The sequence below is a fragment of the Symphalangus syndactylus genome, chromosome 9 (genome assembly GCF_028878055.3).
Source record: "Symphalangus syndactylus isolate Jambi chromosome 9, NHGRI_mSymSyn1-v2.1_pri, whole genome shotgun sequence".
Classification (NCBI taxonomy): domain Eukaryota; kingdom Metazoa; phylum Chordata; class Mammalia; order Primates; family Hylobatidae; genus Symphalangus; species Symphalangus syndactylus.
The window spans coordinates 117,116,901-117,142,408 of NC_072431.2; positions in this window are offsets into that span (position 1 = coordinate 117,116,901).

A 25,508-nucleotide genomic window follows, 5' to 3' on the forward strand; every position below is an offset into this window, starting at 1 on the left:
CTCTTGATTTTTGTTTCTTGTTCTACATTTCCAAGCTCTGAAAATCTTTGCATAAATTACCTTATTTACTCCTAACAATGTGGGAAGATAAATATTATCCTTAGAGAGGTTGATGTGCCTAAGGCCTTGCATCTAGAAATGTCTAAACAGATGTATCTAATTTCAAAACCATATTCTTTCCAGTATGCCCCAGTACCAGTTTTATACATCAAAAAATCCTAGAAGCTATTATAGAAAACCTGAATTTTTAATTTTCAGATATTTCCCCCTCTGAATAGTTAATGGCTTCATTTCAAACATGCATGGGTTGGTGTCCTCTAGCCGAAACAGAACTACAAAGTCTCCCATTAGAATAACCAAAAGATGCTGGTTGTGTTCACACTGATGCTTTATATGAACTAAGCTTGAAACAATCCCTAGAGTGGACAGAAATCTCTCCACTCTATATGTAAGAGTGTCCATGTGGCTTCCGAAGTTTAATGTTCAGGTCATTAGTAGATAGCATGCTGAAGCTCCTTCAGTCTTGCTTATATAGAAATGGCTTACGAACCAGCTGGGGGTGGGAAGAAAGGAGTAGCATTTATTTTCCTACTACTTATTAACCCTTAGAAACCCTTTCTAACTTATTTTCTAAAAGGGGATTTTACTAAAAAGACAATAATTTCTCAATTTAGATATCTAATGACTGAACCCCAGTTGTGCTTATCAGCATTGTAGTCCTGGTCTAAGTTAAAGATAATGGTTTAGGGAATTTAGATGATTCTTAAAGCCCTTAAGATTGCAAATAATGGAGCCTACGTGATGCTGCATTATTGGCAATCATCCTGGAACTAATAACAGTAGTTACTGAGCCTATAATCTCCTAGGAATTAACAGTCAACGTCTTTTTTCTCAATTTGCAGGACATCATCGTTACCATTAAAAGGCAGTTAAGATGATAATGTGCCACTGTAAACTCATACAGTGGGCAGCAAAGGGTTATAAATGAAAGAGCTGAAACAGCAGTTCTGACTCAGCCTATAGTCTTGAATGTTCTTTCTTTGGGGCTGCTGCTTGGAAAAATTTTTAAAGGGACAGGAGAGGGGGCATCCAAGATAAATAGTTTTATTTGTTGGTTTGTTTTTTGGGGATGACTCCTATCCTAATGGCACGGTAGAAATTTAGTATTTTCCCACCCAAATGACAGAGTTTCCTTTGGGACCGCGTCTGCAAGAATTTATAATAATAACGAAGAATTTCCGAACAAAGGAATGCAATTACAGCACACAAAGAGAGTAGAAAAACAGGCCGGGTGCACTGGCTGTCGCTTGCAATCCCAGCACTTTGAGAGGCCAAGGCAGATGGTTCACCTGAGGTCGGCAGCTTGAGACCAGCCTGACCAACATGGAGAAACCCCATCTCTACTAAAAATACAAAATTAGCCGGGTGTGGTGGCGCATGCCTGTAATCCCAGCTACTCGGGAGGCTGAGTCTGGAGAATCGCTTGAACTCGGGAGGCAGAGGTTGCGGTGAGCCAAGATCACGCCATTACACTCCAGCCTGGACGACAAGATCGAAATGCTGTCTCAAAAAAATAAAAATAAAAGAGAGAGAGAGTGTAGAAAAACAGTAGGCTTAAAGAAGCATGAGCTATAAAAACCATCCACAAGAAGGCAAGGCAAGGGATGTGCAAAGAGCAGAGTAGAAAAAAAAATGACAGAAATATGACTGACATCAATAAAAATTTGTTGAATCCCTACTGTGCTGCAGGCACTATGCTATGCGTGGGTGATGATACAGAGAAGACAACTGATGTGGTCTCTTTCCTTGTGGAGCTTACATTTGTCTGAGAAAAACACGTGTGGCACATATTCTAAACATAGGTGATAAATATCTGTACGTTATAATAAAATGAAAAGTATGAGAACATACAGCATAGGATTCTAAGCAATGAAAAATGAAACAGTAAACAGCAGTACAACAAAACATGGAGAAGTTAAATGAACCAATAAGGATCGATGGCAAGAGCAATAATGCCTTAGAAATCACTAAAATAACTGGAAATTCAATAACCTGCAGAAAAGGTAGTTAAATCACTTCCATAGTAATAATAATGATCACTGCCAATTACTTAGCTCCTGCTTTATGCTCTGCTATGAGCTTTTATGAGACATTTTATTTTAATCTGTATGACAGCCTGATTGAATGGGTATTAGCATCCCATATTTACAGATACATAAAGTGAAATTTAGATAACTCTCCCAAAGTGACATAGCTAGTAACCAGAAGTTGAATTTAAATCAGGCAAACTGTATAGTCCATTCTCTTGACCAATATACTAAATTTCAATCCCCAATACCAAACAGAGAATAACACTGAGATTCAATAGCTAGATCAATTATCTTAATCAAAAAGAATATAAGGGACTAGAGTGAAGACTAGCAAATAGAGGAAATACACTGATATTTGGGCCTATAAGAACATGAGTTCTTTATGCTATGAAGGTAGGATTAATGTTCAAATTTAGTTGACTTTGTGTAGGTTACAAAGAAATAATGGTAAATAAATATAACTCATTAACTCAGCATATCTATAAATCTAAAGTATACTATTAGTTTCTCAAAATTTTGTTATTTGAATGATCTTTGTTTAAATGACATCCACTCCAAAACACATTTGAGACACCTTAAACATGGAGGTAGTATAGTAAGATCATTTATTATTAGAAATAAGAAGAAATAAAAGTGGTATGGAATTTTCAAAAATTCTGATTGAAGAGGGATAGAAGAAAATGAGAGAATAAGATTTCGTTATGAGCTTTGGAGAAACAAAGGCAAAGAGAGACAAGATCTGATATGCAGGTCACATTTCCTACTTGAAAAGCAGTACATTTATTCAGAAGAAATAAGGTTTTCCTTCAACCTAAGCATTAAGAGGAATTTGACACTGTGATCTTCGTACAAGGCAAATTGAGCAACCTAAGGAATCCATTAATAATATTCTCCATAATTATCTTCTTATAGTATTTTCAAATAATTTCTTTTTGTAGACTTATGGAAAACAACTTGCAAAGTGTCCGCCTAACCTATAAGCCACAGGGTCTGGCTGACTCATGCCTGATACATAATTCAAGTTATGACAATAAGATTCAAAAAAGAGAATTTGACCTGCTAGTCTGACTAGTTGGGGATAGTGGGTTACACTATGGCAGAGCTTGAAATAAAAGTTTATTTCTTCAGTTGTTCCCAGGGTAACCACCATCCTGAGGCATGGTTTTCCAGTGTTTCCTTGATTTTAATGAGATAATCAGGAGGCTTCTAAAAAAATTTTTTTTTTGGTAGCTAGCTTGAGTTAGTTTCTTTAATTTGCAACGCATATTCTTAATTAATACAATTGTAGATTTAAGAATCATAACAAGGAATCATTTATAGAATGCCTGAATCAATAATGCTCTGGCTTATCGACTAGTTTTAACTTACACTAACTCTGAGGCAGTCATGACCAGCCCTACTTACCTTACAGAAGAAAATGTAAAAGTTTTAGAAACAATGTCTAAAGAGAAATTTGCATCACAGGTAATAAACTAAGAAGGTTTTATATGCTATTTCTGCCTTCTCCCTGCAATTTCTTACAAAAAGCAAATAGCATTAACATTAGTGGAAAAGTTATCCACAAACTATACATACATATATTATATGCATATGTTATACACATATATACATATAAGTTATACACAAATGTCAAATATATATGTATAATAAAACAGTATATAATTATTGAATGCTAACTTTGTAGCAAGTTTTATGTTACATATTTTGCAAAAAGTTTGTCTTTTCTTAAAAGTAAACCCTTGGGATTGGTGTGTTTTGGTATTTGACAGCCCTCTGTCTCTTATATTCTGTATCTTTTAAGATGTAAGAAGCAAATAATCATCAAAATATCAAATTTGCAAAGGAGGGCAGGGGAAGATCTTAGCATCCAGTCTGGGCCCAACAACAATACGGCCTTTTTCTTCTTTTCTCTGGACACGTTACCCACCAGATCACAATAACTGATCAACTGCAGTTTCCCCATTTTTTTCTACCCCATCTCTTCACTTCAGGAATATAGACTAGAGTTTCTTTTCACTTGCCTGGTAAAGATATGAAAATCTGCATGTAAGGAGCAGGTCAAATCAAACGAAGGAAAAAAAAGCAGAAGAAGCTAATTTCGAAAATTAAATCTTCTTTCTCCAATCAAAAGAGAGAGAAAACGTACCCACTCTTGCTTCTCCATTAATGGAGTAAGATGTGAAAAAAGAAAGCAGACTATTGCCCTGATACCATTCTCCCCTAAACAGTAGAGCCCCTTCCCCTCTGTGGTACTCTTATTACCTATCAGTAGTATCATCTCTATTTGAGAAAAATGCATGCGAAATCGTGAATATTTTGCGTAAGTAGATTTGAATTCAAACATACATAATTTTGAGTTCAAAACCCATAATATAATATTTTAGAGTTATGCCATTCTGAGGACATTTTGGAGTAATAAGTAGGATCAAAACTTGGGAATGATGAGTTTAGACAGAAAGAACAAAAGCAAAACAAGAACATATGTGCATTTAATTAAAATTGGGATAGGCAGCACAGTGGGTGAATGTGCTATCTTGGCAGGCAGGGGAGTCAGGCATATCGTCTTCTTGTGATGTGACCTGCCTGGGCAAAACACTGGAACCCATAGGGACACCATTCCCTCATATTTAGGGTGACTTGAAAACATTATGAAAGAGTTAAGCAAATTAAAATTTTCTATTTTGCTTTCTTTGCATTTGTTGTCTCTTTTTTAAACATCTTTGAAGAGCATGGTGGAGAATTTGCCCAAGCTCAATTATAGTCACAAAATCAAGAGATCTCCTTTGTTCTCACCAACTCTTCATACAATCTGGGACAAAGCACTGTCAGTCACTGCCTTCTTGAATTCTTCAATTTCTTGCTTAAACTTACAGACTCAGCCCTATGTGTCCTTTAACCCAGTTATGACGTAGGCAGCTACCTCTTATGTATCCTTAAAAACACCAGGCAGATAATTGAATTTAAATAAATAACAAGATTTAAAAAAAAAAAAAAAAAAAAAAAAAAAAACACCAGGCAGAGGGGACTGCAGGTCTTTTCACGCTAAGCTTGGTTCCTATTGTGGCCTAAGATTACTTGGCTCAAAGGCCTTGCTGACAGTAGAATCCTACTGAACTTAGCTCAAGTTCTAAATCTCTGCTTAGTTCCTGACTCTAGCTCACAAGCAGACCACAAATAGTACCCATTCCCCTAGTTCTCTAAGACCATGCTCTTGTGGTTATTCTGGTTAAAAGGACCATCAGTTTGGATTACAAGAGACTGCAACTGCTTAAAATCTGAAATGACTTTCTGTGCCTGTCTTATTTCACTTAGTATAATGACCTCCAGTTCTATCCATATGGTTGCAAATAAAAGAATGTCATTCTTTATGGGCTTGTACACTTCTACTGGCAGGAATCAGGCTGAGAACACTGCTCAGTCACCAAACAAAAGTTGATTCTCCATCACTCTTGTGAATATGGCCAAGGAGAATAACAGAGAAAAAGGAAACCCCCAGAGCATGGAGCTGAGAGTCATAAAGAATATTGAACTTGGGATTGATTAAAAAACAAAGTAAGCAGCAGCCTTCATCCCCAGGATAAGAGATCTTAAAATTTTTAATCAGTTGGGCTTTATATTCAGCAGAAAAGTAAAATCTCTGTGTGCCTCTCAATCTTTCCCTTTCTCAATTAAAGTACTTATTATCATTCCTCAATTGTATATTAGGTAAGTTGTACATTAGGTTTGTGTTAGTCGTCAGTTCAGTATCTACATTTTCTACATCCACAAACTTCTGTCTCTTGAAGATCATTTGTGTGACTTCCCCTCTAGTTTCCTTAGTAGCGTGTAGGGGTAGGGAGAGAAGGACGATGAGTTTTCATGAACAACTTGCGAATGGACACAATGCATATCACTATAGAGCAAAAATTTAATCACCAGTGCAAGACTATCTTTTTTCTTTCTGGCCTGGAGACCAGCAATTTTCAAGTACATCACTACTCTACCAGTCTAGGTCACTGAGTTGTTACAATTACAGAGTTCCCCACTTACCCATAGTAGGAAGCCAAGGTGAACAAAAAGTTAGCCCATGTTATTTAAGCCACTAAAATTAGAGGCTGTTTGTTACCACAACATTAATATGCCTATTCTGACTGTTATATGAAGGAACATTTCCATATCAATATTGGTTGCAGCAAGCAATGTGTTCTTCTGTAATTATGACAAAATTACGTTGTTTTATTCATATTTTCTTCCTTTTCTTGTCTTTTTTTTTTTTTTTGGAGACGTAGTCTCGCTCTTTCACCAGGCTGGAGTTCAGTGGCATGATCTCAGCTCACTGCAACCTCTGCCTCCTGGGTTTAAGCAATTCTCCTGCCTCAGCTTCCCGATCAGCTGGGACTACAGGTGCCCACCACCACGACCGGCTAATTTTGTTTTTGTTTTTGTATTTTAGTAGAGATGGGGTTTTGCCATTTTGCCCAGGCCTGTCTCGAACTCCTCAGCTCAGGCATTCCACCCACCATGGCCCCTCAAAGTGCTAGAATTACAGGCATGAGCCACCATGCCCGGCCTTTATTTATGTTTTCTTACTGCTTATAGATAGCATGATTGGCTAAGTCAAGGTTAATAGGAGGCTTAATTTCTTAAGAGATACCTTTATTTTCACTTTTACTAAGATTTGTACTTTTTTTTTTTTTTTTTTGAGACAGAGTTTTGCTCTTGTTGCCCAGGCTGGCAAGCAATGGCAGGATGTTGGCTCACTGCAACCTCCACCTCCAATGTGCAAGCGATTTTCCTGCTTCGGCCTCCTGAGTAGCTGGGAATTACAAATGCCTGCCACCATGTCTGGCTAATTTTGTATTTTTAGTAGAGACAGGGTTTCTCCATATTGGTCAGGCTGGTCTCAAACTCCCGACCTCAGGTGATCCGCCCGCCTCGGCCTCCCAAAGTGCTGGGATTACAGGCGTGAGCCACCGCACCCTGCTTAAAATTTGTACTTTTTTATTGACCATTCCTTTCTTTAAAAAACAAAATAAAATAATCAAGTGATAAAATGACTCAGCGCCACTGATAAATGTTAACCAGACAGGTATCTGTTTGCTTTATTATTAAAAACACTTTCTTTCCAGTAAGTCAACAATGTTAGAGTAGTTCCATTTGGAACAGTCATAGGCCTAGAGTGATATGTACTCTGGTTTTCTTCTACAATATTACACATCAAGATTTAAAACATAATGAAAAAGTCTAGCGAAAACAAAGAAAGATCAACATAGCCACAGACTGCAGATATTCTTTTGACTTAGGATCATGAATTTATTTCAATAAATATCATCACTGAGAAATAAGTAGATGAAACTACAAAGAACTGAAACCCTTTGGGGTAGCAAAAATTATTTGAGTCTCTTAAGAACAATATTGCCTAACACTATTTCTTTTATGCTAGTGGAAAGTGACAGCTTCTTCTCATTCCCTAGGGCCCATTTCAAATTCTGTGTTTGTAGATCTAACTCCTAAAGCCTAAATCATCCTTGATTCAGAAGTCAAGAGAGGGGGTGAAAACAATCAGTTTTTCTGCTCAATCCAGTTTCAGTCAAAAATGTAGACAATGAATTTATCAGGATTGATTTCGCTATTCCAAGATCATAATATTCACTTTTCATTGAGCCAGTGAGGTGGTTTATATGCAGGTTTAGGTAAAAACAAAGCCCTTTTAATTATTTGGATTTCTTACTTGACCATTATCAAGTGGCCGGAATAAAAAGGATTAACTTAATTCAGTCAGCTAAATCTTTTTGGATATAGGCTAAAATCACCCAGTGACATAAGACTATGAAGATACTCCAAACAAAGAAATTAAACTTTATCTTTTCCTCTAAATGCTTGGTTTCATGCACCCTATAGCTTCTCTTCTATAACTGAGGAATTGTTTTTCTATCTTTTACTAGAACTCTCCTATCTTTTTTTTCTTATAAGAAAAAGGGTTTTCTAGATGATACTAAAAACTGTTTATAATCCTCTAACATCTAGTTTCCTTAGTAGTGTGTAGGGGGAGGGAGAGAAGGATGATGAGTTTTCACAAACGACCTGTGAATGGAAACAATGCATATCCCTATAGGGCAAAACTTTAATTATCAGTGCTTCTAAAGATATGTTAATTCATTTAAACACTAGCTACTCCAAAGGCTGAGACAGGAGAATTGCTGGAACCCGGGACGCAGAGGTTGCAGTGAGTGGAGATTGGGCCACTGCACTCCAGCCTGGGTGTTGGAGTGAGACTCCATCTCAAAAAAAAAAAAAAAAGAAGAAGATAATGATAAGGAGTTAAGCCTTCAAGTGAAACAGATCTTGGGAAAGTTAATGAATTTTTCAAAGGCTCCTTCTTAGGTCTGTTAAATGGGTATAATAATATCTATTACAAATAATGGCCATGTAACTTTGAATAAAATTATACGTATAAAACCATATAGATGCATATAATATCATTTAGTTGTGTGCCTAGTGATAAGTAGTGGTGGAACAATTGACAACTACTATTAGCTCATGACAGGAATTATAAAAATAACACAGGAGTGTTGGGGGGATAGATTTGTATCAGAGTCTAATAGGTTTTTAGTTGATAATAAGTTGAGAGCAAAGATAATGGTTTATAAAATGTTGGTTGCTTTAGAGCAACTACTATGTCTGGTACAAAGTAGGTATTTGATAAATGCTTCTTGAGTGACTGAACCTTCACAAACATAAATGAAATGCAATGCCCACTTTGCTTTTTGTTTGTTTGTTTGTTTTACACGTTGTTGCGTGATGTTGGTATTTACATCTTGAATCTACCAATTTCCTTAAGGTTTGATGTGGGTGCAGCTATGAGAGAAGGGATTGATTGTTTCCTTTGGAATGCTGTTTTTATTTGGTGGCTGTGTACTAGTCAGCATAAAATATTTTTCCATAGTAGAAGGTAGTAAGCTACAACCTAAACTTTGGGGCTTCTAAATTTATTCTCAATTGGCAAAAGACATATTTTCATTTTTCAACAAGACTTAAAATGCTCAAACAGTTGCAAACAACTCTTGGAAAGAACATTTTAATGAGTCAAATGTAAATATATGTAAATAAATTATACCCACACAAATTAACTTTCCATAAAAGCACTTATAATTAAGAGAAAGTGTGTCTGACAGTAGAAATTTGGGTTTTGCTTAGCTTTAGCTAGCCAAGAAAAACAAATTATGTGCAAGATTATCCTGAATCTATTATGTCAAAATGTGGAAATATCACTAATTTCCTTGGGTTTCCACTGGCATCATAGCTCCCAAAATTTAAGACAAATTCTACCTGCAGCGGGAATCCATTAGTATCCAATCCACATTTTATATATTTTTCCCAAAATTAGTGCAGCAGCTAATGACAGAATAGTCTCATTTAAGAAAGGTAAACCTAAGAGGCAGAATCAGAAAGCGTATATATAAGCCTAATCCTCTCTCCTCCAGATTACTACTATCTATATATCCCTTACATTTGTAAGTACTCCAGACCTAGGTAAATCCATCCTTAATGTCTGTTCATCCATCCAACATCTGTCTGTTCTGAATTTCTATCTTAACATGGACATCAACTTTTTTAAAAAATATGAACCTTTAACATAGTCATCTTTCCTGTAGATTTCTTCTCAACACCCGTTTTGCCTTCTCCTTCCTCACAAAGCGACTTCCTAAGAACTCCTTCCTATTTCTTTTGTTAAAACTCAGATTACATCAAGAAATTTCCTATAAATAGCAGTTTCTCACAGTAGTTAATGTTTTTTACACACTCATTAACAAAGTGACTAAGGAGAAACAAACCTAAGGCTACTTTTTAATACCGAGTTCTGAGTCCCAGCAGCATCAAGAACTCCGTAACAGTTTCAAAGAAGAAAGGATGACATTGAGGAGACAATCCCTCTATTTGCTGGGTAACCCCTGTGGCTTTCTCTCTCCCTTATGTACTCTAGAAGCACTCTAGCTCTGTAAAATCTAACCTAGGTCACTGTTGTGTGAGTTCTCAAAGCTCAAAGCTGGCTTTTTTTTCTGAGCAGAAAACTCCTTTTACTACAGTATAGGCCAGATTCTCTTCGGTCCTCCCCTAGATTCTCCATAGGAGTGTAGCTCAGGATGTAATAGGGTCTGTCTTCTGTGGCACTTTCCACTTGGTATCTATTTGTGCTCCAGCCAAACACATCTCTCCATAGGATAATGGAAGCGTGGGGGTCCTCCTGAGTTTTGCTTTTGTATTCCTCGATAAATCATGCTTCACATTTTGGTGGTGTCTGTCCCTATTCTCTAGCTTTGCAATTTTTTTTTTTTTCTGTAAACATCACCTAGAGCAATAACACTTCTAATGGAAGATCTCTGTCTACAGCATCTTCAGCAGATTTTTAAAAATACCTTCAATGACCCTCCCTTGCTTGTGTATTCATTGTCACTCATTACAAACAAATTAAGCCCTGTTCTAGGATACAGCAATTAATAATACAGACACTATCCGATAGCATTAAAAATACTCTAATCTGAAGGGACTATACATTTTTTAGTGTCATTTCCCACTAGTGAAAAGAGACTAACATATCTAAGCATCTGTTATAAACCAGGCACCATGCATTTTAATTATCATAGTTCCTACAATCTTCCCAGTAATACTGTGTAGCAAACATACATAAAGACATCAACTTTTTACCCTAATATTATTATCCTTCTTACAGATTGATTCTCGATATCTGTTGCTTTGTTTTCTCAAACCCTCATTGCCTTAAGAAGAAAAAAAAAAAAAGACTCTGAGATTTTAAAGGTGTGCCTGCTTCCATTCCCTGCATGCTTTCTGGCTCAGAATAAGTGTTTAGTAAACATTTTAAAATAAGTAGATGAATAAATAAATGAAGTAAAATAAAAACGGTACCATTGATTTGCTATTTTGAAACTGCCTTTGATCTGAGACCTTCGAAAAATTCTGCATTGTTTCCTATACAGAAAGGAATGATAGTAAACATATGGTCTTCAACAATTTCTGAGAAATACATTTAATGATCATTTATCTCTAACTTTTCAGTGATCTCAGAAGTTGTTCTCAAATAACCCTGTGTTTCCGTCTTCTGCCTTTAATAAATAGATTGCCAACTACCACAAAACATTAGCTTTAAAGTGGATAAAATGCTACTTGACTCATAGGTTGACTGAACTGCAGAAGTGTGAAGGCAATGTAAGGCCACTGATGAATTTTATTTACTGACTTAAGGAAAAAAAAAATCCAACACTTAATTTATAAAGCCTGACCTAGATGAAATCCCCAAGAGCTAGACTCTTACTTGAGAATGCACATCAGTGTCTTCAAATTCGATTAGTGTGATTTTCCAAGACATAACCACAGCTCCCAGCAAAGTGTCCAGCCACTGGAAATACAATCAATCATGCCGGGCGTCATAAGCTTAATGCAAACCCCCTAGTGCATCACAGAGAGACATGAGGAAAACAACCAAAAAAAGATAAGTAAGGCCTTGCTAAGCAAGCATAATTCAAACTCAGAATTCAAAATTTATCTTCTCGCACTCATTGGAAGAAGATTTCATGCTGACAATAAATAGTGGAGATTTGACACCTGAGCAAATCTCCTTTGGAGATATTCTTTGACAAGGTAAGAGGCTAAACAAAAGAAAAAATATCTAAGAGATATCTTCTCATCTTGGCATTTAAATAATACATTTGTAAAGCATCTTCAAGAGCATTCTCTTATATGTAAACAAATTAAGCAAGTGAGTGATTTATTTGAAGTTAGAAAACTCAGTGTGAGAAGGACTGGAACCCAAACTGAAGCCTTTAGACTCAGAGTTAAGAGCTTTGGCCACCCTACCATGAAATATCCTAAAATATACAAAACACCCTACTAGCTTGGGGTGAGGACAATGAGAAAGAGGAATAAATTTCCTGCTTGTTGATAAGTTTATTCCTAAAATGATGCTGTCTTACATGTAGAAAGATACTTACAGATAATCTACCGCACACCTCTGATAGTTTGTAGATGAAGAGACTAAGCTCACATAGATAAAAATATTTATTTAAGGTTACACAATTAGCCACAAAGTCTGGTCTAAAATTAAATTGGTTTAACCCTTAGCTCATTTTTCCCATGCTTCACCATGGTAAGTCATACGGTAGGACCAGGGGAAGGGTGCAAGGATGGTCTTGGCTCAGGGAAGATCTGAGACATGGATGTATCTGCTGAGTGATATTAAGCAGCACTGCTCAAGCCACATTTACAACATGACTTACAGGAAGGCTGAGGAATCTCCTGGATAAATAATGCAGTCACATCCGTAGCTGGACTGTGACATCACAGCAATGTCTGACAGAAGGGATGGACACCCAAGGAAACTAAATTGCCAGAGGAGATTGAAGAATTCCTCCTCCATCCAACCCCCAATCATTTTCCCTGTGTGAGGGAACTATCAGGCGCGCAATGAGCCAAACTGAGCAACAGGGATTAGAGGTTGAGGGAGAAGCAGGTTAGGGGTGAGCAGTGGCTCACACTCACTTGGCAGAATGTGTGTCATGCCCTAGGGATTCCCCAAATCACTTAAAAGAACACAACACTCTGAAATGGGGACTGAACTCCTATTATCACACAAACAGGGGCTAATAACAAATAAGATTCAAGTATTACGGTTAATGTAACCTTGCTGTCACTCACACACTAGAAATCCTTGAGCAGCTGTAGTTTTTTTAAAATGTGTGTGTGTGTGTATATATACACATACATATATATACACACACTCATATATATGTATATAGGTGTATGTACATATATGTGTGTATATATGTGTGTGTATATATACACGCATGTATATATACGTATATATACACGCATGTATATATACGTATATATACACGCATGTATATATACGTATATATACACGTATATATATATAAATGTGGACATGCTTAATAAAGAGTAGTCAATAGCCCTGGAGACTCAGTGTCATGGAACTATAGACAGTGGGCAGCATTGGGAACTGAGCTGGTGGGCAGCATTGGGCAGCATTGGGCACTGAACTGTGGGCATTGGGCACTGAACAGTGGGCAGCATTGGGAACTGAACTGAGCTGATCAGGAGTGCCTACAATTACCAGAATGACCATCCTAGAAAAAAAGTGGTAAAATTGAAGAGCAAGGCTGAAGAATGAACTCCATAAGCAATAGCAACTCTTTTGAATTCTTGTTCATATCGGTGAGTCCTGATTTTTAATTCAGACTAGAAAAATATCCTATATCTACTGAGTTTCCATATATAGAATTTCTTCTTAAAGAATACTATGGCATACAATTTTAAACTAAATTTAAATATCAGGACGCTTTCTGAGATAATTAGAGAATACCTGGGGATAAACGCTAGGCCTGACAATTACATGAGATATATGAGTTAAATACTACTTTGTGAGTTATTTATTTCTCGTATGTCTGTAAAACAATATCTCTAAGTTTATAGCCAACTCTCTATACAGTGGTAGATAATAGTTTTTTAACTGGAGAAAATATGAGAGATCATCCCTTTGTTTTTAATCTGGAATGGACACCAGAGACAATATGAAACCATAGAAACATCTATATACCACCTTGTTCCTGATTTATACTCCACTGATGACCTCAAGTTGAGTGCCTTTTACAGAATCCAGTCCCCTCCCAACACGCCAGCCACAGCAAATAACCAGACACAGCTTAAATACTTTCAATGTACACCAGCTCCATTTTGGCACAGCTCTAATTATTTGAGAATTTCTCCATATGTGAATTCATGTTCCATTTCCCTGTATTTTCTAGCCACTTATTTTGACATAAGAGAAAAGAAAAATTCAGAAAAATTATATGGCCTGCACTGTAACTTGGCTGGCTTTTTAAACCTACATATGAGGAAATTACAATTTGCACAAGTAATTTGACTCATGGCAGAACTGAAATTAAAACTCAAGCTTCCAAGCCTTAGACCAGTGCTGTATCCACTATGGTAGGCTGAATCCAAAAGTTCCTCTCACTATTGAAATGCTATGAGCTTTTTCTGTACCCCAAGGCTGTGGTTCTCTATCCTATCCAACTCAATACCCTTTTATATAAGATACATCTTATCTCTTTTACTCTGTTAAAATGAAATTCATGGATAATGCAACCTACCTACATACATAACTGTAAAGAGCAATATAAGTATAACAAAGTAATATATTTTAAAATATGTTGTTTTTCAATATCAATGTTTGGGCAAAACTACACCAGATTGGAAGAATGCCTGCACGTATGTGCAGAATCAGTGTAAATAAATGGCTACAGGTGCAGGCTGACTCAGGTGTGTTGTCATATCATGAGCAGCATTGTGGAGAATGATGTGCATTTGGAAAATGATGAATAGCCCCAGGTAAAAATGAAATAAAGTGTATTTTCGATACAATTTTCACAATAGTAGCACTCCTGGAAAATTCACTTATGTCTGAACTGTGTGAAATTATTTTGCATTTATAAAATAAAAAGTAGTTTGTTTCTTAGTTCAAAAATTATAAACAGATATTTCATGTACATTGATGTCCTGTGAAACATTCAGAGTTGTGAGGAAAAGGAACACAATTTGTTGTTTATGACTCAAGCACTAAAGCCATCTGGCATTCCTAGTGTCACCCACTGCCAGTAATGCCACCTCCAATTATCAGAACAATGAATATCACCCTAATAGATATCAGATATCTCAAGTGAGGGAAATCACCCTTTAGAAAACCAGAGCCCAGGCAATATGTATAAGAATCACAAGAGATCTCCTGATATCGATTTCTACAGAAACATATCTATACTCAAATAGAACTTAAATATGAACAAATCTCTCTTTTTATACAGGAGGAAAATTTAATTTGGACCACTGCAGCCAAAGATAACAAAGCAGGGAGGTAGAACTCAAGCCTCCTGACTCCTGAACCAAACTTCAGAAGCCTCAATCCTCATCCTCAGTACTGATGCACTGAAATCAGTTTGGAGGTATGTGGCAAGTGTTTTTTGTTTGTTTGTTTGTTTTTGTCAAATAAATTTAAACTATTGCAGTTTGACATAGATGTCTGACTTTTATAAATAAGTAAATTACTATATAATACTTATTTATAAGGTGGGAATTTAACATTACTAATGTAACTGTATAGCCTTATTTGCCTTCTATGCTAGCAAAACTATTATTAACAGTGCCCAATTTATCTCTCAAAATGTTCCAATTTTCATAAATAAATTACTATCATGGTTACCTTATTCCCATATCTTATGTTTGGTCTAACACTTATTGAATGGTTTTGACTGATAGACTAATACTTCTGATTACAAATCATTCTGATAAATGTGCATTGTCTTCCCCTCAATCTGCTTTATTCCCTCAATTTTCCCCCTTAAACTTTGCTCATGTTCTTCAAACTATAAGTTGCATTAAAATGATTGATAATCCTTATATGTTAGAGAATGTTTTCCTTTGAGCTAATGTATATTACACATGAGAATAAATATAGTAGAATTTATTTTAGAAAATATAAGGACAACAAGCCTGGATTACTCATTCTGTCTCTGGTTCAGTCTGTTTCTTCATGATTAGCTAAAATGAAGGGTCGATGGTCATACTCTCATTGCGAGGGGAAAAAAATGTGCTGAGATGCAGAGGGTGGTGGTAAGGAAACTCTGTGGTTGAAGTGTAATCAAAGATAAACACCCATGGGAAGTAGAAAAGGAAGAATTAGAATCAGCCATCATGGTGCTTTACAAATGATCATTTATTATGGAGATGAAGATAAATTGTCCTCAGTAAAATTAAATGGTGAGCATATTACATATTACCATTTCCAAGTTCAGCTTTCAAACCATGTCAGTTTTCTAAGTAGGTTTACTAAATTGGAGGAGGCAAAAACTATTTCTAACACACCATGCCACATGTCTCTTTATTTGAAAAAATATTTGCCAAAAATAACTTTAGGAGGCTAAATACACGTGGAATACATGTTAGTATTCAATTGCTGCTATAACAAATTGCCAAAAGTTTAGCAGCTTTAACCAATACAAATTCATTATCTTACTATTCTAGATATCTGAAGTCAGATACAGGTCTCACTGGATTGAGATCAAAGTATTGGCAAGGCTGCATTTTTTTTTTCTGCAGACTCTAGAGGACATTCAATTTTCTTGCTTTTTCTAGATTTTAAATATTACACACCTACCTTGGTTCATGATCCCTTTCCTCTCTCTTTATAGCTTATGATAGTGGCTTGAATTCTCCTCTCACGTTGTATTTCTCTGAATTCAGAGGTAGTCACATCTCAGTCAAACCAGAGCTAGGATATATTCTCTGCTTTTGAGGGTTCATGTGATTAGAGTGGGCCCACCCAGCTAACCCAGGATAATATCCTTATCTCAAGTTACTAAACCTTAGTTACATCTACAAATTACCTTTTCCCTTATAGGGTAATATATTCATAGGTTCTGGGGATTAGGATGTGGACATCTTTGTGCAGCCATTATTCTGCTCATCATAGTATTAAACTGAAAAACAAGTCAAACTAGATACAAGCGCTATCTTCAATGGCACAAAAAACCCAGCAATTATGTCATATAAATGACTACTCCCTCACTGAAGATGCTTATATCCTATATCTGTTCATATTCAGTTTTTATTGCCTCTTCCTGATATCTTAAGTGTTCCCCGTATCCTCCACAGCCTTTATATCTTCAGAGCTGGTTAAATTCTTTTGCATAGGCATTCATAGTTTAAGTTGCTTCAAAATTCTGGTAGAAACTGTCCATTTGGAAATATGGGGCAGGATATATTTTCATGTTTTGTATTCATGGGCATTAATTTTAGGAATGCAATTACAATGGATGTTCCTCAGAATTGTTGAGAACATGGAGAATTGGAAGAATATGTAGTATAGAATTAAATTCTTATCAGTTTGAATCATAGCTCTACTACTTAACAACTTTGCAATGCTACTTAAGTTCCTTTAATCTTAGTTTCCTCATTTGTGTAAAATATGTACTAGATAGTTGTTAAAAAGATTAAATAAAAAGGAAGTATTTAAAAGTGATACATAAATCAATGGGAAATACGCTTTTAAAATACTGTTATGTGTTTTACTGCCAGAGTATATGTATTCTGTCAAACTGTGAAACACTTATGTTTGACTTAGAGTAAAGTGCTACATGGTTTAAATGGCATACTGATTGTGTTCAACCATGTCATAAGATATATTATTGATTTAAAATAGGGAATGTATTTCTTCTTAAATATCAAGTTTATTTAAGGTATACATATTCGTGACTTAAAAAAATAAGAAACTTAATGGGTCTTCATAATTTTTCACATCCGTTCCTTTCCACTAGTGCCAATAGCTACTTCCCTACAGGCTTTGTATTACTTTCACCTGGAATATTGAAATAGTTTTCTAAACTGTATTCACCTCAAATTCATTTAAAAAAAACAGTGTTGTTGCATGCCTTCATTGTGTTTAGCCCCACGATCACTGTGTTCCGGCTGTTGGCCAGTAGACATATTTTCCTGAGTGTAAAATAACTTTATCAATGTAAATAGTTAAATTAAACTGAAGTATAAAATGAAAACTGAAGTAAACATTTTTCTCAATAAAAAAGAGATTTCATAACATTTTCTCATTTGATAATGTTTTACAGAATCATAAAATGTTGCAGATGCAAAGAACCTTAGAAATTATCCAATGCAAATTTATTTTGAATATGTAAAAAATAAGGCCAAGGAAGATTAAGCAATTTACTTGACTGAAGTCACACACTAGAGTAATTGATGGCAGAGTTGAAATTAAAACCAAGGCAGACTTAGCCTTAATAAGGGTTCCTAAGCTCTATGTACTTTTTGGTTTGGGGAAAATCAATGTATCTGTACTTATAATTAGTTGTGTTGGGTCATGGTTCAACTTTAAATATTTACTACAAGGCTCTAAAATTAAGTTGGCAACCTGAAAAAAAGAAAGGTAGCATTGTATGTGTGTGTGTATTCAGTGTTAGCATTATTTTTGCATTAAATGAAATATCAGAGCCACACAAAAAAAATCCACATCTGTCTCCAATTGAATGGTGACTCATTCTAGATCATTCTTCAATTCCCATCAGTAGAGAACACTGAAATTAAGTTTATTGAAATTGCGATGGTTGGTCATTTCTAATCTGTGTGTGGAAGACCAAAACAATGCTAAACTAATATGTTAGCACAAACAATTAGAAAGAAATTAATTCTAATAAATGGTTATTGATTCTGAAGGAAGCAAGCATTTGGACATCCAATTCAATTTATTCCTATTTTGTTTTTATTATTATGCCATTCTACTTCTCTATCTAATGATGATTCGCGTTTCCATCTTGGTTTTTACTGATGTATGAATATAATGCATAGATGTAAGAAAAACATGATCAAATCCAATAACTAATGAGTAAAAACATATGCCATGAGAGTGAGGAATTTCATTCAGTTGCTAGATGATTTTGCATTAAGCATTTGACGAATCTGAGAATCTTACAGTGTTATTACGTTATTTATTTAGAGGTAAATTTGTGACAGTTGTTATGATCCCAAAATTTATTTTATCCCGAGGAAACAGAAGATAGTTTATCAGAAAAGACAAAGGAAGAAAAAGAGAAAGTAATATAAGCTTGATTCCAGTAAGAATCAGGACTGAAAAAACACAAGAAATATGTTTGAAGAAATAACTATTTGGAAAGTGGAAGACTGTTTAAAACCATGTGACCTTAAATCAGTTCAATAGACATGAATAAAAGTTAAATAAAACACAGAAAAAGAAAGTCCAAATTTAAAAGTCTAAAAAAAGTAAGAAATAAGCTCCTAGGAATAATATTAAAGTACCAGGAACAGAAACATAATTATTATTCAAAACAGAATTCACTCTGTCTACAATTAATAACTGATAGATTACATTCTAATTTTGGTAATATTAAAGAGAAAAATTTTTCTTTGTTATGCTTAGTCTCAGCCTTCCAGCATGATTGTGAATACTCTCTTATGCCTAAGATTAAAAAACAATGGCCAAAACTAATGAAGCCATAGATTATTTATTGTGTGTTATTTCTTTTTTAACATATATATCAACTTTCTTGGTACATAATGAACCAAATATCTTTAAGACTTTTACTAATTTGAATTAAAACAATTTGCTATTTCTTACTCTACCTTCTCATACAACATTCTCCAGTATTATAAATCATTTATTCAGCAGCCCAAATTCTGTATTAATTTCTAAATTTTAAGTCTACTTTTATCATCTCTCTATAATTTATTAATATTAATAGAATAAGACTGTCTCCAAAATTACATTAGAAATGTCCTTTCTTTGACAACTTTTACATAGATTTCCCCAGACGATGAATAAAGATGGAATTACTTCAATAAAAGAAAACCTGATTTCACAAGTTCTTGCCCACACAAAAACTCCAATTTTCCCTACAGTGTTCCTTCCCACCAAAAACGAGAGTTCAAACTGGCATACAAGCTACACCTATTTCATAATGACTGTCAAGTTCTTCAATGTTCTTTAACCCTTCCATCAGTCCTTTTAACCTTAGTTACTGAAAAATGCCAGATTTAACATATTTATAAAGAGACTAATATCTCCCGATAATGGTTTTCATTTCTTTACATAATTACTCAATGTATTTTTAATTATTGTAAGTACTCTTCACCATCTCACCGACTACAAATGCAACTAAAACCAAGGAGACCATTCATAGAACACTTATGTTAAGATTCTGAAAAGTAAATGGTACCAAGTAGACTGGGAAAGAAAACCAGAATTCAAAGGACCACTAAACTAGAAGAGAAGGATTTGTTTTGTTTTGTTTTCCTCTATTATCTCCCAACCTGAACTCAAAGGCAACACAAAAGCTGGAAATACCCACCAGGTGAAAACAAAAAGCTCCAAGAGAAGCCCCATATTTATTGTCCAAAGACGTGAAAAAAAAATTGAAGAGTCAAAAAAAGTCGAAGAAACCTGGATTTTTGTGTTTGTTTCTTTCTTTCTCTCCCTGCCCCGAGTTAGCGGTGGCGGTAATAATAGTGGTTTCCGGATAGACACAAAAAACTACAAAGACAGGAAATTCATCTCTTAGACCAGTTGAACTGTAGTCCCAAGAGCATGTAAAAAAAAAATTCGCCATTTTTTTCCCTATATTTTTTCCTCATAGCCCTAGGTAAAGACTCAACCTCAAGAATTATGTGACAAAGTAGGTAAACCAAGGCCCTGACTTTTCAGCCAGAAGTCCAGGAAAAGGAGTATCTGATAATCAGAAGATTTTCGTGATTTTGGGCAGAATAGAACTTCAAGAAATTGACACTTTAAATTTATATATCAATTCCTGGGTCCAGCCTTGAGCTGGGAAAGGGTGGATCTGAACCTGAGTAGCACACCAAAGGTTTCTGGAAACTTAACTATAAGATAAAGCACTTCCAAAATCCAAGACTAGCCACCAAATACTACATATTTGGGATAGATCCAAATACCACTGAAAAGATTTTGGAAAACTAAAGCGACATTGTACCCACAGTTTACAGAAGAAGGGTAAGAATGTGCAACCTGAACTTAACCAGGTCAACTGCCTGCTAAAGAAAAAACAAAAAAAAAATGTATTCTCCATATAATTTAAATAAGACCTAGATTCACATGACAAATTTCAAAGTGTACCAAATACAGTAGAAAATTATTCAATATACAAAGAATAAAAAAATTTCAATGTCTCTCAAAGGAAAAGAAAATCAGCAATACCAACACTGAGAGGACACAGATGTTGGTAGTATAGACAATAATTGCAAAGCAGCTATCATAAAGATGCTCCAGTACAAAGGATAATCACTGTGGAAATGAATGGAAAGATAGAAATCCCATCATAGAAATAAAATAATACAGTACAGAACCAAAAAATATTTAGAACTGAAACATCAGATAACCAAAAATAAATATCACTCAGCTCAACAGAAGACTGGAGATGACAACCAAAACATCAATGAACTTGAAGACAGATCAATAAAAATTAACCACTATGAACAAAAAAAGGAAAAAAAACAGATTTCTGAATTTGTGGGAAAATATTAATAGGTCTAACATTCATGAACAGGGTGCAAGGAAATTTAAAAAATAATATGTTAAGACTTCTCAAATTTGGCTAAAGTCATAAACTTATAGATTCAATCAACTCAATAAACATCAAATAAGATAAACTCAAAGAAATTCACACCAGGAACATTAGAATCAAATGATGAAAAATAAGGACGAGGAAAAAAAAAAATCCCAAATGTATATATACCTAAAAACAGAGCTCCAAAATACATGAAGCAAAAACTAAAAGATTCAAAGGAGAAGGGGGAAATTCTTTAATTAGAGGTATCATCATTTGCCTCTCAGAAATCAATATAACAAATAAAAAGGATATAGAGGAATTGAAAAACATCAGTGACCAACTCTGTCTAATGGACATTTAAGCAATACTCTAGCCAGTAATAGCAGAATACAAATTATTTTCAAAAGCACAAGAAACATTCACTCAACAGCCAGGCGCGGTAGCTCATGTCTGTAATCTCAGCACTTTGGCAGATGAATCACCTGAGGTCAGGAGTTTGAGACCAGCCTGGCCAACATGGTGAAACTCCGTCTCCCCCAAAAGTGTAAATATTATCCAGGTGTGGTGGCATGCGCCTGTAGTCCCAGCTACTTGTGAGGCTGAGGCAGGAGAATCTCTTGCACCTTGGGAGGAGGAGGTTGCAGTGAGCCAAGATGGCGCCACTCTACTCCAGCCTGGGAGACAAAGCGAGACTCCATCTCAAAAAAAAGAAAAAGAAAAAAAAATTCACTACACAGACAAAATATCCTTGGTCATAATGTCTCAATATATTTTTTAAATTAAAATATTTAAAAATATATTTCTTGAGCATAATAAAATTAAACTAGAAATCAGTAATAAAACTGGGAATACCAAAATTCTTGGAAATTCACATACTTCTAAATTACGCATAAGTTAAAGAGGACACTACAAGGAAAACTAGAAACTATTTTAACTGAATAAAATTGAAAATAAAACATATCAAAATTTTAGGGATGCAACTTAAATCAGTGCTCATAGAAAAACTTAGAGCAGTAAATGTTTATATTAGAAAAGAATGAAGATCCAGATTAAATTACATAAGAAATGATTTTGAGAATTTTTTTAAAAAGAGTAAAAATCAAGTAGAAGGAAAGAAATGATAAAGAGCAGAACGTGATGAAATTTAAAATAGCAAAGTAATAGGAAGAATCAATGAAATCAAAAGATTTTTAAGGAAAATATCAATAACATTAATAATCCTCTAGCCATAAGGGGAAAAAAATAGAGAGAAGGTTCAAATTACTAATATCAGAAATAAAAGAGGTATTAGCACTACAAAGCCCACAGACATGGAAATATAACAAGATGTTATTGTAATCAATCTCATATAATATAACATTAACATCTTAGATAAAACGAACCAATTATTTGAAAGGTACAAACTACCAAGCTTCATCAAAGAAGAAATAGATAATCTGAATTGTCTTACATCTACCAAAGATATCAAAATCCTAGTTAAATGCATCCAAAGGGAAAAAAATACCCCAAACCCAGATGCTTTTACTGGGAAATTCTATAAAATTTTAAAGAAGAAATACACTAATTATATATACTTGCTTCCAGAAAATAAACAAGAAAGGAATATTTCCCAGCTTATTTTATGAGACCATTTTATGAGACATACTCTGATATATAAACCAGTCAAAGAAAGAGAATAATTTTTTAAAAAATGAAAGAAAAGAACATTACAGACCAATATTGCTCATGAACACAGAGGCAAAATTCCTCAGTAAAATCTTAGCATAAAAAATAATAAGCCTCAATCAAATGGGAATTATCTAAAATGCAAAGCTGGTTCAATAGTTGAAAACCAGCAATATAATCCATATATTAACAGAATAAGGAATAAAACACACATGATCATATCAACTGACAAAAGAAAAAGAATTTCACAATATTCAACATCTATTCATGATTTTAAAAACAAAAAGCAGTTCTCAGCAAATTAAGAATTCAGAAAAACTTTCTAAATCCGAGGAAGGGAATCTGTAAAGACACGACAGCTACCATCATACTTAGTAGTGAAAGACTGAATGTTTTCACATGAGGATGGGACAAAGGGACAGATGTTCATTTATACCATGTCTATTTAATACCATAAAAATCCTAACTAGTGCAGTAAAGCAAAATACTAATAATAATAACAAATGTAAATTTTAAAATAAAATTTTTACAAATTGAAAAAATAAGTATAAATGTATATTCTCAGATGTTACAATCATCTACCTAGAAAATTGCAAAGAATTTATAAGAAAATTTCCCGAAACTAATAAAACCGTTTAACAGTCACAAGACACAAGATCAACATAAAAAATTTGTTATTATTAGAAATGAACAATTTGGAAACTGAAATAAATATTATAAAATATGTGCATGCTTGATATGCTAAAAATTTTATGATAACACAAATCTAAAAACACCTAAATAGATAAAAGGGCATATCATTCTCTTGGGTTGAAAGATATTAGGTTGATGCAAATGTAATTGTGGTTTTTGTCATTGAAAGTAATGGCAAAAATCGTGATTACTTTTGCACCAACCTAATACAATAAGTAGAATAAAGAATCTATTAACAGGCCCCAACAAATAAGTCAAATTGATTTCTGACAAATGGGCAAAAGCAATTAAATGGAATATTGGTTGCATTTTCAACAAATGTTGGGGAAAGTGAGCATTCTTGTACCAAAAAAAAGAAGAAAAAAAGCTGCAATAATCTTTCATCTAAACCTCACATCTTATATAAAGATTAACTTGAAATGGATCATAGAGTTATTTATAAAATGTAAAACTATAAAACATATAGAGGAAAACAAAAGACTAAATGTCTTCTGATGAAATGTAAACTGATCAAATCAACTCCAAAATTTTTGTATTGCAAAAGACATTGACAAGAGAATGAAAATGACATCTCTAGAATACATAATGAACTCTCAAAACTCAATTGAAAAAAAAAAAACACTTTTTTAAAATGAGGAGAAAGATTTGAACAATCACTTCATCAAATAAATTATATGGTTAACAAATAAGCACATGAATATGTGCTCAACATCACTATCCATTAAAAAAGAAGAGCTGACAATACCAAATGCTGGAAAACATATGGAGCAATGGGAAATCTTATAGATTGCTAATAAGAATGCAAAAAGATAAAACTCTACCACAAATGAGTTTGTCTTTTTCTTATAAGGTTTGTCTTTTTCTTATAAAGTCACTTACCCAATGACACAGGAATCACATTTCTAACAGAGAAAAACAAAACAAAACTTAGATTCACAAAAAACGTGTTCATAAAGGTTCTTGGCAGCAGTACTCCTAATTATTAATATCAAAAACTAAAAACAACCTAAATGTTCTTCAAAAGGTGAGTGAATAAACAAACTATGGTCCATCTATATAATGGAATAATATTCAGCAATAAAAAGAATGAACTATTAATTAATGCAACACTATGGACACATCTTAAAGGCATCATGCTGAATTAACACAGTCTCAAAAGGTTATATAATTATGATTCCAAGTATATAATGTTTTAGATGGGGCAAAACTATAGGAATGAAGAACAGAACCACAGGTTCCAAGGGTTAAGGGTGACAGTAGGTTTGACTACAAAGAATCTGATGGAACTCTTCTACAGACTAATTGTAGTGACAGGTACATGAATCAATACGTGTATTAAACTCAGAAATGTATACCAAGAAAAGCTGTTTCCTGTATGTACATTTTAGAAACCAATAGCAACAATCATAAAAATGAAATAAAATGAGTCCATGTCTTAATTTTTTAAGGAAAACTCTTTACATGAAGTACTTTTGTTTCTTGAGTGAAATATGGAATTTTTAATAAGCATTTATCTTTTTATCCTTTTTTACATTTTTTAAATTAGTATTACCTCTATATACCAAATCCCTGTTGCCTACTGACTTTTAACGGGACGGTTTTATCCATACCTAGTCTATTTTCCAGGAACAAGGTGAAGAAAAAAAAGGTTGAATCTAGAGTTTTCAGGCAGTTTCAAATCCAGAATTTTGTCCCTGAACACTTTTCCCAAAAATGTAAGGAGCCCTATTTTAGGATTTGAGTTGGGACAGTGAAACAATCCCAGCTCCCCTGAGGCAGTTAAAAGGGAATCTTCCCACCACCAAATCTTTTCGTGTCCTTAGATCCGTGCTCTTATTTTCCTTTCATTTTGTAACTATGGAATAAATGACATTTCTCTGGTAAAATAACAATCCTTACATTTTTA